Source organism: Macaca thibetana, chromosome 2, assembly GCF_024542745.1.
Source record: "Macaca thibetana thibetana isolate TM-01 chromosome 2, ASM2454274v1, whole genome shotgun sequence".
Classification (NCBI taxonomy): domain Eukaryota; kingdom Metazoa; phylum Chordata; class Mammalia; order Primates; family Cercopithecidae; genus Macaca; species Macaca thibetana.
Genome location: NC_065579.1, coordinates 91001199 through 91017078, shown reverse-complemented (window position 1 = coordinate 91017078; position 15880 = coordinate 91001199). Strand labels below are relative to the sequence as shown.

The 15880-nt window shown below is 41.9% G+C and overlaps 1 pseudogene; it reads right to left on the bottom strand.

Moving 5' to 3' along the window:
* Positions 1 to 1296: 1296 nt before the first annotated feature.
* Positions 1297 to 15880, bottom strand: part of LOC126948960 (protease-associated domain-containing protein 1-like) — a 29242-nt pseudogene continuing 14658 nt past the window's right edge.

Genomic DNA, 15880 nt, shown 5'->3' with positions numbered 1-15880 from the left:
CCTTCCTCTCTTCTTTCCTTCCTGACAGGGTCTCCCTCTATCACCCAGGCTGGAGTGCAGTGGTGCAAACATGGCACACTGCAGTTTCAAGATCCTGGGCTCAAGTGATCCTCCCCCGCAGCTGGGTCTACAGGCGCACACCTCCGTGTCTGGCTGATTTTAAATTTTTTATAGAGATGGGGTCTTCCTATATTGCCTGAGCTGGTCTCCAACTCCTAGGCTCAAGCAGTCCTCCTGCCTTGGCCTCCCAAAGTGCCGGGATTACAGGCATGAGCTACCACACCCAGCCTATATATCAGTATTATTATTTTCTATTTCATTGACTTCTGCTTTTTAAAATTAATTCTTCCTATTTTGTTATTTTTTTATTATATTATTTTTCCATATCCTTGAATTGAGTGTTTTTATACCTTGTTTAATAACTAATGTATCTTTATTGTACATAAAACCCATTATAAATATAAAATAAATTTCTAAAGCCTATATTATGCCTTTTATTTCCTTGAATTATTTTTATTTTTATTTTTTATTGCTAAAAAGTCAGTGAGGGTTTATTGAGTCCCCGAACACCAGCTCTTTTTTTTTTTTTTTTTTTTTTTTTTTTTTTTTTTTTTTTTTTTTTTTTTTTTTTTGAGACGGAGTCTGGCTCTGTCGCCCGGGCTGGAGTGCAGTGGCCGGATCTCAGCTCACTGCAAGCTCCGCCCCCCAGGTTTACGCCATTCTCCTGCCTCAGCCTCCCGAGTAGCTGGGACTACAGGCGCCCGCCGCCTCGCCCGGCTAGTTTTTTGTATTTTTTAGTAGAGACGGGGTTTCACCGTGTTAGCCAGGATGGTCTCGATCTCCTGACCTCGTGATCCGCCCGTCTCGGCCTCCCAAAGTGCTGGGATTACAGGCTTGAGCCACCGCGCCCGGCCACACCAGCTCTTTAAAACACTCCGACAACTGCTGTGAAGGTCACTGTGCAGAGACCCTGGGTAGGGGAGGCTGGAGCCAGATAAGATGTGACAGGTCACAGATGGCTCTCAAGCCACCTACCTTCAGCGCCTTTTGTTTCAGGCTCTAGCCAGAAGCCCTGGGGCCTTTCTCTTGCCTCTTCTGAGACACCCTTGGGGGCCCTGGGGAAGGGAAGGCCAGTGGTGTGGTTTCCCTCTTTCAGCCTAGCAAAGCCCAAACCCTTTTCCTCTACCTGGCTCCACTTGTCCCCAGATGCTATCCCCAAATTCCAAATAGCAAAATTCCTGGGTTTCCCCTTCCCATCTCAGAGTCACTTATGGCTGGAATGTGGGACAAACTCTTCTACCAGAAGGACCAGAGCGGTTACAACAGCTCAAAGGTGGGGATACTGGTGACATTGACTGGGATGGAAATGATGGCCCATGGCAGCGCATGCTGTTCTAGGGAGCGGAAGATCATGTAGCCCTCTCAGTTGACAAGGAAGAGGGCGGGGATGGCAGCTGTGCGCTGGGTACTGTCCTGGATCATCTCCACGTAGAAGCTGTCATTGTCAACCGCGTTGTCAGAGATGATCACGGCCCGCCCGCCATGCTCCTGGACCACCGAGTCTTGGAGAGGAGGGAGCACTCCTCACCAGCGCGATCTGGTCCTGCATGAAGAAACCGTTGCTGAGTTCCCCGCAGGCCTCTGGAGGTTCAGCGGGGACAAGGTGAATCTGCTCATACCTTGTGTGAAAGATACCACCGAAGTACTTGGCAGGTGTGGCTGTGAAGATGTATCGAATGTGTCCAGGACTTAGCACTTGAAAGTACAAATAATCATGGATACGGAAGCAGTGGAGAGCACCAGACAACACCAGCCCGCCGCGCCGGGGACTATCTCCAGGGCCCGGCCCGCACCGCGTTTTCTCCCGCCTCCCAGCTGCGCCTCGCTCGCTGGACTTTAGCCTGACAGCTGTCTTGAATTCTTATTTGACTGATGATGTAGATGCCTGTGCTGTGCCATGTGCCACTGTGCCCTTCTTCAGCACTGAAGGTCTTATTTTTATCTCTAAAAACAATATAATTTAAAGAAATAATTACAATCTTACCTAATTACCGTACCATTATCCCACCTAATAATAATTCTTTGGCAAAAACTAATGCCTAACCCATATTCAGATTTCACTATTTGTTTTCAAAAATGACTTTACAATCAATTTCTTCAAATCTAGATCCAAACAAGGTCCACACGTCATACTTGGCTACTGTGTCTCTTAAATTTCATTCAATCCAGAGGAGTCCCTTTGCCTACTTCTCATTTTTTTCCATGCCATTGTCTTGATGAAGAAACCGGCTCAGTTTTGCGGAATGTGGCACTCTCTAGATTTATCTGTTTTCTTCCTTTTTGTGCTGTTGACTTTGTTCCTCTGCTCTCCATATTTCATCCAATCATGAAGGTAATTCTAAAAGCTTGATTAGATTCAGATTTAACTGTTTTGGCTACTGAAAACGTGGTGCTATTGCTTTACATCAGGATCACAGACTATCTGGTCAGGCCTGTTTTAGTAATGCCGAGATTGATCAGTGGTTTCAGGGTTACAGCCCAATCTTGCCATTGACAGGTTCCGTTTGAGTGTTTCACCTGATATTCTTCATCTATTGGTCATTGTTGTCTGGGTCTGTTGTTTCATTAGGACTTAAAATATAATTATTTTTCTAACTTTATCATTCCCTCTACATTTATTAGCTGAAAGTTTTCTGTAAGATGGAACTTTTTCTCATCAACTGCAACTATTTTGTTACCTTGAAATATAGTCTGAAGCAAGCATGCAAAGGAGTCACTGACAAGATCAATGAGGAAATTTATTTTACTTTACTGCTGAATCTCCAGTGCCCAAACCAGTGCCTGGCCCCAGGGGGCCTTCATTAAAAAATTATTGGCCAGGCATTGTGGCTCATACCTGGGAGGCCAAGGCAAGAGGATTGTCTGAGCCCAGGAGTTGGAGAGCAGCCAAGGCAACATGGCGAGACCCCATCTCTACAAAATAGAAAAAAAGAAAATTAGCTGGGCATGGTGGTGCACACCTATGGTCCTGGCTACTTGGTAGGCCTAGGTGGGAGGACTGCTTGAGCCCAGGAGTTGGAGACCAGCCTGGGCAATATAGTGAGACCCCATCTCTACAAAAAAATTTAAAATCAGCAAAGTGTGTAGGCACACAACTGTAGTCTAAGCCACTTGGGAGGCTGGGGCAGGAGGATTGCTTAAGCCCAGGAGTTCAAGGGTGCAGTGAGCTGTGATTGTGCCACTGTACCCCAGCCTGAGTGACAGAGCAAGACGCTGTCTCAGAAAAGAAAAATAAATTTGCTGAAGGCTTATTTCCCTTTAATTACTGATTTTCAGAATTAGGAGTTAGTGTCTCTCTCCTCTTTTTTACTTGTGGGCTTTTAAATAAAACCTTTTATTTATCAGCTTGTGGACTTTTATCTTTTTATGTATTTTGGTTTTCAGTCATTATTCTTTTTAGTGCTTATTGCTTATATTGCCTCATCTTCGACTGGTAAGAGCTTGTTTTTTAATCTTTTTTAAGTTATGAGGTCTCACCATGTTGCCTAGGCTGGGGTGCAGTGGCTATTCACAGGCATGATCATAGTATCATAGTGCCCCACAGCCTCAAGTGATCCTTCTGTCTCAGCCTCCCAAGTAGCTGGGACTACAGGCATGTGCCACCACACCTGATTAAATTTACTTTTGGCTTATGATATTTTCAACTTCTGATGGGTTTATTAGGATGTAACCAGGTAACTCTCTGGTATCTAGCCCCGGGGATGATTAGAACAGAGGAACATTGCCCCCTGGTGTGGAAGATCTTGCCAGGTAAAGGAAGTGGTTTAGAGTATGGGCTCTGGATTGGTTGGTTTGCATAGGAATGGCATGCTTACAAGGGAGTGGTTTGATATTTCTAGGAATTAGCTAGTCCTAGGAGGGGAAGTCTCTTGGGTCAATGAGGCACCTGATGCCAGAACATCAAGAAGACAGAAAAATAAGGAAATACAGTTAATATACGTGGTGCCTGCCATTTCTGAACCCATGATTTCCTGGCAGGGAAAAAGGCAAGTCTCAGCTCAGGTGTAGCTGATCATACTTGCAGATGTTCAGAGGACTCATTTCAGGAGCTTCCTATTAGTGGTCACTGGCTCTTTTTTTAAGCATCAGCTTGTCGAGGCTACCAGGTGACTTACTGGAGAATTCAGTCTTGGCTTTTGTGCTTGGCTTGGGTTTCTAGGGTTCCCATGTAACCAGGAAAGCCCACCAGCCCACTAATACTGTCGGATTAAGTACTACTTAGACATAGCATCTGGTTGAGTCCCCTCTCATGGATCACATGCACCACAAACACAAATAAACTCCTCAGCTTTCTTTTATGAAAGGAAAATAACTTGTAAGAATATGAAGAGAATGATCTGAATGGTAAGTGATAGTGAGGGTTCTCTTATGGCCTATCGATTGTGACCTTTCTCTGCTGCTCCTTCACCAACTATGCTTTACTGTTATCCCGTCCCTTGAGCACAGGCTGAAGGACTGGCCATTAGTTATCTAACCTTATTCATCAGGCAGCCTATAAAACACCATTCTTAGTTGGCAGTTCCAAATAGATCTCTGTTTGTCCCTGATCTTATAGCTGCTATAGAGAAGGTATATCTTTGTCCACCTGCTACCAAATGTTAATCATTATTAAAGCTTGTGGTGGGTACCTGGAGATCTCTCATCTTTTGTGTGTGTTTGAAAATTCCATATTAAAAAGGTTGGAAAAATGAATCAAGTTTACATCCAGTAAGATGGCTACCACCAACAAAATGGAAAATAAGTGTTAGTGAGGATATGGTGAAACTGGAACACTCATGTTCTCTTAGTGGGAACGTAAAACGGTGCAGCCACTATAGAAAACAGTATGGCAGTGACTCATATTAAAAATAGAATTGCATATAAATATAATCCAGCATTTCAACTTCTGGGTGTATACACAAAAAAGTGAAAGCAAGGACTTAAACATGTTCACGGCAGCATTATTCACAATAGACAAAAGGTGGAAGCAACCCGAATGTTCATTGACAGATGAAATCATTAATAAAATTTGGTATGTACATACAACGGAATATTATGTTGTAGCATGTATCAAAATGTCTTTCCTTTTTAAAGCTGAGGGCACTATCCTAAGTGAAATGTCAGTCACAAAAAGACAAATTTTTTGTGACTTACATAAGGTTATATACAATAGTGAAATTCAGAGAGAAAGTAGAACAGTGGTTGCCAGGGGCTGGGGGAGGGGGTAATGGAGATTTTTTTTTTTAATTCTTTTTTTCAAAATTTACTTTTTACTTTTTTCTTTTGTTAAAAAAATTGTTTACGCTTAGCACCACTCAATGACAGATTACTGTTTAATAGATACAGAGTTCCAGTTTTGGTTTTTTTTCTGTTTTCTTTTTTTGTTTGTTTTGTTTTTTTTTGAGATAGGGCCTTGCTTTGTCACCCAGGGAGAGTACAATGGCATGCTCACAGCTCACTGCAGGCTTGAACTCCTGGGCTCAAGCCACCCTCCCACCTTATCCTCCTGAGTAGCTGGAACTACAGATGTGTATCAATCACCATACTTGGCTATTTTTATGTTATGTTATGTTATGTTATGTTATGTTATGTTATGTTATGTTATGTTATTTATTTATTTATTTTAAGACAGAGTCTCACTCTGTCGCCCAGGCTATAGGGCAGTGGCACGATCTCAGCTCACTGCAACCTCCGCCTCCCAGGTTCAAACGATTCTCCTGCTGCAGCCCCCAGAATAGCCGGGACTACAGGCAAGCGCCACCATGCCCAGCTAATTTTTTGTATTTTTAGTAGAGACGGGGTTTCACCATGTTGAGCAGGCTGATCTTGAATGCCTAAGCTCAGGCAGTCTGCCCGCCTTGGCCTCCCAAAGTGCTGGGATTACAGACATGAGCCACCACACCTGGTTCAGAGTTCCAGTTTTGCAAGATAAAAAGAGTTCTGCAGATGGATGGTGGTGATGGCTGTGCAACAATGTGAATGTGCTTAATACCACTGCACTGTACAGTTAAAAACAGTTAAGATGGTCCATTTTATGTTATGTGTATTTTATCACAATTTTAGATAAAAGAATCAAGTTTAAGTACTCTGTAAAGTTAAGCATAAACCTATACCATACCTGAATAATTTCACTTCTAGGTATTTACACAAAAAAATCAAAACATATGTCCACAAAAATGTTCATCGTTCGAGAATGTTCATAGCAGCTTTATTCATTATAACCCAAAACTGGGAACAAATCAAATGTCTCTCAACAGGAAATGGGTAAACAAAATAGGCTCTATCCATACAATAGAGTACTAATCTGGACACATAACAATATGGACAAATGTTAAAAACATTATTCTGAGGAAAATAAACCAGACACAAAAGGAAATATACTGGTTTTATGAAGATCAACAGCAGAAGAATCTAAACAATGGTGATAGAATCAGAGCAGTGAGGGGTGGGAGTGGAGATGGGAAGGCAGGGAGACTAAGGGTTGGGGGCATGGCGGCGTGAAGTGCTACTGACATAAGGAACTTTCTGGGTCGATGTATTTTTTTTTTTTTTTTTTTTTTTTTGTGAGACGGAGTCTCGCTCTGTTGCCCGAGCTGGAGTGCAGTGGGGCTATCTCAGCTCAATGCAACCTCTGCCTCCCGGGTTCAAGAGATTTTCCTGCCTCAGCCTCCCAAGTAGCTGTGATTACAGGTGCCTACTGCCACTCCCAGTTAATTTTTTGTATTTTTAGTAGACAGCCAAGATGGCCTTGATCTCCTGACCTCATGATCTGCCTGCCTTGGCCTCCAAAAGTGCTAGGATTAGTTATGAGCCACCGTGCCCAGCTGATGTAAGTATTTATATCTTGACTGGGATGTTGGTTCCACAGGTATATATATTTGCCAAAACTCATCAAACTGTATACTTAAGGTCTGTGAACTTACTATATGTTCTTTATACCTCAACAAAATTAGTATTTAAAAAAAGAGAAAGTCCTCTCCCTGCTCTCCCCTCTTCCCCTGGGGTCAGTGAAGAAAGTATGAAAAAACTAATGTGGTTTTGATGTTATTCTGTGTGCTGTGATGCATATAATTTATAAAACAACAGAAGATCATTTCTTGTGAACAGGTTGCTTATAATAAACCAAGGGCAACAGGTCACTGCTGACTGGCCTAGCTCCCTTAGCCAGCATCACAGGTGACTAAGAAGGAAGTGAGAGATAGCAAGTGTAAGCTTTGTGCAGCAGGACAGTATCACACAGGGGCAAGAGACAGTTCAGAAAGGTGAGGTCATAGCTCATGAGGAAATAGCTCATGAGGAAGGTTGCTTGGTGAGCAGCAGGCTTCTGCATTATCTTTGGTATCAGTGAAGAGCTGGTTTCCCTGGCAACAGGGGCCTACTTAATGAATGGTGCCTGCCAGGCAGCAGGCATGAACATGTCCATAGCAAGTGTACATAGTGAAAAAAAGATCTCTTCACCAAATATTCCCTTTTAGTCTACATACTCAGATCTGTTGATGGTTTAAGAATGCTGAAAGACATAATAAAAAGCTTCAGTGCCATTACCCACTTCTCTTCTCCCCATTCCTAGTAACAACCACTTGTAACATTTTATCCTTCTCCTCCTCTCCCTCCCTCTCTCCTCCTCCTCTTCCTCCTCCCCCTCCCACCCCTCTCCTTCCCTCCCTCCCTTCCCTTCCTTTCTTCTTCCATTTTTTTTTTTTTTTTTTTTTTTTTTTTTTTTTGAGCTGGTCTCACTCTGTTGGCTCACTGTAGCTTCCACCTTCTGGGCTCAACTGATTCTCCTGCCTCAGCCTCTGAAGTAGCTGGAAATACAGGCATGCACCGCTACACCCAGCTAATTTTTCTGGGTTTTTTTTTGTAGAGATGAGGTCTCACTACTGGTCTCAAACTCCAGGATTCAAATGATCTGCCTGCCTCTGCCTCCCAAAGTGCTGGGATTACAGGCACCTTTTCTTTCATTAGTTATTTTGGTTTCATATATATTTCTGTATATTGCTAATTCTTAATTTATCAACTGTAGGCATTGTCTACTTATTGTTTACTATGATTAATAAGGATTTAGCTAATTGATACCACCCCATTTCTCCTTTTCTTCTTTTTACCATAACTTTTGTTGTATCATTGGTTTTCTTTCCATTGGTTACTTTTATGCATTTAGATTCTGTCCTTAAACTATTTGTTTTTAATTCTGTCAATTTTCACTAATGTCTCTTGACTTTTTTCTCCGACCCTTGCTTCTATCTCTTTTCCTACTTCTACCTTCTGGTTTCTGTGGACTTCACTTTGATATTTACATTGTTGAGGTTGAAAATATTTACATTCTGTTCAGAAATCATAACTGAATCCCCATGCTTTGTCTGTAGGTCGATGACACAAATTTAAAATTAATAAAAATATTAAATTGTTATGACATTATGTTTTCCTCTATAATTATGTCATGACCCTAGACCTCTCAAAGGACAATATTCCTAGAAAATTGTATGATAGGCCAGGCATGGTGGCTCACGCCTGTAATCCCAGCACTTTGGGAGGCTGAGGTGGACAGATCACTTCAGGTCAGGAGTTCAAGACCAGCCTGCCCAACATGGTAAAACTCTGTCTCTACTAAAAAATACAAAAATTAGCTGTGTGTCGTGACAGGCACCTGTAATCCCAGCTGCTTGGGAGGCTGAGGCATGAGAATCACTTGATCCCAGGAGCAGAGGTTGCAGTGAGCTGAGATCACCACTGCACTCCAGCCTGGGCGACAGAATGAGACTATCTCCAAAAAAAAAAAAGAAAAAGAAAAAAAATTGTATGATGGATTCTCTTTTCTTAAAGAACCACAGTTACCCAAATTCATACCACATTAGTTTACTTCAAGTTTGGATCATAACTTTCCTGTCTTAGAATTTTTATAATAATTTTTCCCTCATTAGGAGAAGCAAAAACCTTCTTCATCAAAGCACTGATATCTATTAGTTCCTTATTCTAAAATTGTTCAGGGTCTATTCTAGAATTCTCAAGAATATCTTTTTGGGGCACATGGACCTCCTGTTTTAATTTGAATAGATTTCTTTCAAACCCCACTGCAAGCAGTCATCCTAGGGTTTCTTTTTATTAGATTAACAGGGTTAGTACTATCATTTTCTGTTTTCTACATACTCCTCACACTTGATTTCCTGGCCAACATATTCAATTATCTCCTTCAGAAAGCATAAATAGTAGATAAACCCTGAATCCTTATAGGTGTAAGAATGGCTTTAGTTTGTCCTCAGTCTTGATAGCTAGCTTGTCTAAGTTTGGATTTCTAGGTTCAGAATTATTTTCCCACCCAACTCTGAAGTTGTGCTCCATTAATTCCTTAAGAAACATTTAAGGTTGTGAAATAGAACACATATATACAAAAACCACAAATGTGTATCTTAATGAATTGTTATAGAGTAAATATCCATATAACCACCATCCAGGCCATAAAATAACATTTCGTCAAAATCTTAGACGTCTACATCAACATTTTCCACCCTTGGCTCACTGGTCTCTTTCCAATTCCAATGTTCCTCTTTCCTCTTAGAAATATCCACAATTACCAGACTCTGTCTCAAAAAAAAAAGAGGCCGGGTGTGGTGGCTTATGCCTGTAATCCTAGCACTTTGGGAGGCCGAGGTGGGTGGATCACGAGGTCAGGAGATCAAGACCATCCTGGCCAACATGGTGAAACCCCATCTCTACTAAAATACAAAAAATTAGCTGGGCATGGTGGTGCACACCTGTAATCCCAGCTACTAGGGAGGCTGAAGCAGGGGAATCACTCAAACCTGGAGGCAGAGATTGCAGTGAGCTGCGATCATGCCACTGCACTCCAGCCTGGTGACAGAATGAGACTCTGTCTCAAAAAAAAAAAAAAAAAAAATCTGAATTTTATGGAAATAACTTTCTTGCTTTATAAAAATAATGTTATCAAATAAATACGCTTCTCTACACATAATTTAGTTTGCTTATTTTTAAGTTTCACATAAATAGAATAATACAGAATATATTATTTTGAGTCTGGCTTTATTTGCTTAGCATTATGTTTTGAAATTCATCCATGTAGTTGGATGTAGCTACAGTTCATTCATTTCCATTGCTGTTCAGTATTACATTGGATTAATCTAATACAATGTGTATATCTCTTCTACTAATGATGGATATTTATTAATAGGTCGGTTCCAGTTTGAGGCTGTCATGAATAATGCTTCTAGGAAGATCTTTGTATATGTTTTCTCAACCTGATGTGAAAGACATTTTTTTTTTTTTTTTGAGACAGAATCTCTCACTGTCACCTGGACTGGAGCGCAATGGCGTGATCTAGGCTCCTGGCAACCTCTGCCTCCTGGGCTCAAGCGATTCTCTTGTCTCAGCCTCCCCAGTACCTGGGATTCAGGGGCCCGCCACCACGACCAGCTAATTTTTTGTATTTTTTAGTAGACACGGGGTTTCACTGTGTTGGCCAGGCTGGTCTCGAACTCCTGACCTCGTGATCCGCCCACCTCAGCCTCCCAAAGTGCTGGGATTACAGGCGTGAGCCACCACTCCTGGCCGAAAGAAAATTTTTGACTTCTTGTTTTATCAGTTACTGAGATAATTTTGTTCAAATCTCCCTTAGGCATTGTGAGTTTCTCTTCGTGATTCTGACAGCTTTTGCTTTATACATGTCAAGGCAATAATATTTGGTACATACATATTTTGTACCAATATTAATTATTCCTGATGACTTGAAGCTTTTATCACAATTAAGTGGTCCTCTCTCTCTAATTTTTTTGTCCTAAATTCTGTTTTGCCTCTTATTAATAGAGCTAGATCAGCTTGCTTTCTTATTTATTTATTTATTTATTTAGACGGAGTCCGCTCTGTCGCCCAGGCTGGAATGCAGTGGCTGATCTCGGCACACTGCAAGCTCCGCCTCCCAGGTTCAGGCCATTCTCCTGCCTCAGCCTCCCGAGTAGCTGGGACTACAGGCGCCCGCCACCACGCCCAGCTAATTTTTTGTATTTTTAGTGGAGACGGGGTTTCACCATGTTAGCCAGGATGGTCTTGATCTCCTGACCTCGTTATCCGCCCGCCTCGGCCTCCCAAAGTGCTGGGCTTACAAGCGTGAGCCACCATGCCGGGCCTCTTTCACTTTTTTTTTTTTTTTTATCGTGGCAAAATATACGTAATATAAAAATTTCCATTTTAACCATTTTATTTATATTTTTTAGAGACAAGGTCTTGCTTTGTTGCCCAGGCTGGAGTGCAGTTGCATGATCATGAAACCGCCTCTACAAAATTATAACTGAGGAAATTATGACAATGAAAGAAATCAGACCTAAATAACTCCATCTTGCTTCTAACCTTTAAGCTGTCTTTGTTCATTCCTGCAAGTAGGCCAAACTGACCTTGGGAAGGAATTCAGTTCATGGTTTGACCCTGAAACAAAATTAATAACAGCCCTTTCCTGAAAAGACCCCCTTCTTGCCTGGGGACCAGTCTGCCTTTGCAGAACTAATAAATTAGCTACAAGATTAGAAATTACAGTTTAGGGATCATGCCACCTCTGGCACCTAGAGTCTGAACCTCTCCAAATTGCTCCTGGGGATAACATCATTATTGTAAAACCTATGATCAGTGCTTGAGAGATTTTGCAGACCCTGCACTCAGTGGATCAGCTGACACCACTCAGACCAGGAATCTGGCTCAACCAGTTCTGCCATTCCACCCAGGAACAGAAGACAGCAAGAAAAACTCACTTCAACCCCCTATGATTCCATCTCTAATCTGACCAATCAGCACTCCCCACTTCCCAAGCTCCTACCTGCCAAATTATCTTTAAAAACCCTGATCCCCAAATGCTTGGGGAGACTGATTTGAGTAATAATAAAACTCCGGTTTCCCACACAGCCAGCTCTGCGTGAATTACTCTTTCTCCATTGCAGTTATCCTGTCTTGATAAATCGGCTGTGTCTAGGCAGCGGGCAAAGTGAACCCATTGGGTAGTTAAAATCAGAGTTCACTGTAACTTCGAACTCCAGGGCTCATGCTGTCCTCCCTCCTTGTCCTCCCAAAGTGCTAGGATTAGATTACAGGCTTGAGCCACTCTACCCAGCCCCATTTTAACAATTTTAAAGTGTACAATTCAGTGGTATTAAGTACATTCATGATTATCACTATCTAGTTCCATAACTTATTAATCATTCAAAAAAAAAAAAACTCTATATCCATTAAACAATAACTGCCAATCTTCTCCTTTGTTCAGCCCCTGGTGACCACTATTCCATTTCCTGTTCTTATGAAAATGACTATTCTGTGTACCTCACATGCATAGAATTATACAATATTTCCCTTTTCGTATCTGACTGTATTCACTTAGCATAAAGTTTCCAAGGTTCATCCATGTTGTATGTGTTTGTACTTCATTCGTTTTATGGCTGAATATATCCCATTATATACCACATTTTGTTTATCTGTTCATGAGTTGCTGAACATTTCAGTTGTTTCTACTTTTTGGTCAAGAAAAAAATAGGTGAATTGGACTTCATAAAATGAAAAACTTTTGTGTATCAAAGGACACCATGAAGAGAATGAAAAGGCAACCCACAGAATGGGAGAAAATCTTTGCAAATCATGTATCAGGTAAGTGATTAATATCCAGAATACATAATGAACTCCTACAACTCAACAGCAAAACCAAACAAACCAATTAAAAATGGACAAAGGGCTTGAATAGCCATTTCTCCAAAGATACCCAAATGACTAATAAATACATGAAAAGATGCTCAACATCACTAATCATTAGGGAAATGCAAATAAAAACCACAATGAATGTCACTTCCCATGTATTAGGATAGCTATGTTTTAAAAAGAAAAATAAGTATTGGCAAGGATATGGAGAAACTAGAACTCTCACATATTGCTGGTGGAAATGCAAAATGGTACAACCACTTTGGGTACAGTTTGATATTTTTCCAAAAAGTTAAACAAAATTACCATATGATTCTACAATTCCACTCCTAGGTGTATACCCCAAAGAATTGAAAACATATACTTAAACAGGTGTGCGTATACATGTGTTTATAGTAGCACCATTCACAATAGCCAAAAGGTGGAAACAGCCGAAATGTCCCTCAACAGATTAATGGATAAACAAATTTTGGTGTATAAATACTGTGGAATATTATTCAGCTATAAAAAGAAATGAAGTACTGATGCATGCTACAACATGGCTGAAACTCCAGAGCATTATGCTACATTATGAAAGAATCCAGACAAAAAAGGTCACATATTACATGACTCTGTATACTTGAAATATCTAAAATCGATAAATTCATAGAGACAGGGCCGGGCTTAGTGGCTCACGCCTGTAATCCCAGCACTTTGGCAGGCCACGGTGGGCTGATCGCCCGGGGTCAGGAGTTCGAGACCAGCCTGGCCAAAATGGCGAAACCTGGTGTCTACTAAAAATACAAAAAATAGCCAGGCATGATGGCGGGCATCTGTAGTCTCAGCTACTTGGGAGGCTGAGGCAGGAGAATTGGTTGACCTGGGAGACAGGTTGCAGTGAGCTGAGATAGCGCCACTGCACTCCAGCCTGGGTGACAGAGTGAGATCCTGTCTCAAAAAAAAAAAAAAAAAAATCATAGAGACAGAATGCAGATTGATGGTTGTCAATGGCGAAGGGGAGAGGGAATGGAAGGAACAGCTTAATGGGTAAGGGGTTTTATCATAGAGTGATGGAAATGCTTTAGAGCTAGGTAGAGGTAGTGGTTGCCTAACATGGTGAATGTATTGAATGCCAATGAATTGTTCATTTTAAAATAGTTAGGGCCGGGTGTGGTGGCTCATGCCTGTAATCCCAGCATTTTGGGAGGCCAAGGCGGGCAGATCACTTGAGGTCAGGAGTTTGGGACCAGCCTGGCCAATATGGCGAAACACCATCTCTACTAAAAATACAAAAACTTAGCTGGGCGAGGTGGCGCACGCCTATAATCCCAGCTACTTGGGAGGCTGAGGCAGGAGAATGGCTTGAACCCAAGAGGCAGAGGTTGCAGTGAGCCAAGATCATGCCATTGCACTCCAGCCTGGGCAACGAGAGTGAAATTCAGTCTCAAAAAAAAAAAAAATCAATAAATATGTATGTATAAATTAGCTGGGTGTGGTGGTGTGTGCTTGTAGTCCCAGCTACCCAGGAGGCTGAGGCATGAGAATCACTTGAACCCGGGAGGCAGAGGTTGCAGTGAGCTGAGATTGTGCCACTGCACTTCAGCCTGGGGGATAGAACAAGACTCTGTCTCCAAAAAATAAAAATAAAAAATAAAATAAAAATAAAACATTATATTGGTCTATTAAGGCTGCTATAACGAAATACCTTAGACTGGGTAATTTGTAAATAATAGAAATTTAAGGCTGGGCTCAGTGGCTCATGCCTGTAATCCCAACACATTGGGAGGCTGAGGTGGGTGGATCACCTGAGGTCAGGAGTTCGAGACCAGCCTGGCCAACATGGTGAAACCCCGTCTCTACTAAAAATACAAAATTAGCTGGGCATGGTGGTGCGTGTCTGTAATCCCCAATCACCTGAGCTGGGGAGGCAGAGGTTGCAGTCAGCCGAGATTGTACCACTGAACTCCAGCCTGGGTGACAAAGCGAGACTATGTCTCAATACATGCATACATACATACATAAAAATAAAAATAAATAGAAATTTATTTCTCACAGTTCTGGAGGTTGGGAAGTCCAAGATCAAGGCACCAGCAGATTTAGTGTCTGGTGATGGCTTGCTCTCTGCTTCATCAACGGCACCTCTTTGCTACATCCTCACATGGTGGAAATGTAGAAGGGCAAAGAGGACTAACAGACTCACTCAAACCCTTTTATAAGGCTAATCCCTCATGGATGGGATTAGTCATGACCCAATCACCTCATAAAGGCCCTGCCTCTTACTAATATTGCATTGAGAATTTTCAGTATGAATTTTGGAGGGACACAAACATTCAAACCATATCAAATGAATATCCAAGTACCTTATTTTCCTTGGAGTGGTTGTAAATGGTACTGCATTTTGTTGTTGTTGTTGTTGTTGTTTGTTCATTTTTGTTTTGAGACAGGGTCTTGCTCTGTTGCCCAGGCTAGAGTACAGTGGCACAATCTCAGCCCACTGCAGCCTCAACTTTCTGGGCTTAAGCTATCCTCTCACCTCAGACTTCTGAGTAGCTGGAACTACAGGCACACGCCACTATGCCCAGTGAATTTTTGTAGTTTTTGTAGAGACAGGGTTTCGCCATGTTGCCGAAGCTGGTGTCGAACTCCTGACCTCAAATGATTCACCTGCTTAGACCTCCCAAAGTACTTGGATTATAGGTGTGAGCCACTGTGCCCAGTGGTTCTGTGTTTTGAAAGTATGGGGTTTTTTGTTTTGTTTTGTTTTGTTTTTGAGACAAAGTTTCGCTCTTTCATCCAAGCTGGAGTGCAGTGGTAGGATCTCAGCTCAGTGCAACCTCCACCTTCCGGTTTCAAGTGATTCTCCTGCCTCAGCCTCCAGAGTTGCTGGGATTACAGGTGCCCACCACCAGGCCTGGCTAATTTTTGTAATTTTTTTCTATTTCCAAGACCATCTCTATTACTTCTCGGGCCATATTTTTTATGTTTATTTATCTTTGTCTTTCATGAAGTTTTTCCTCAAATGTGTGGAGTCTCTTGGTTGACTAATCATATCTAACAATGAAGAGACAGGGAGGCTGAATGAGCTGGCTCTGCACACATTAAGTTAGTTGAATGGGTTTAATTGGCAAGGAGATGGGGAGGGAGCCAAATGTCATAAAGAGGAGGGCTTTACTCTGGC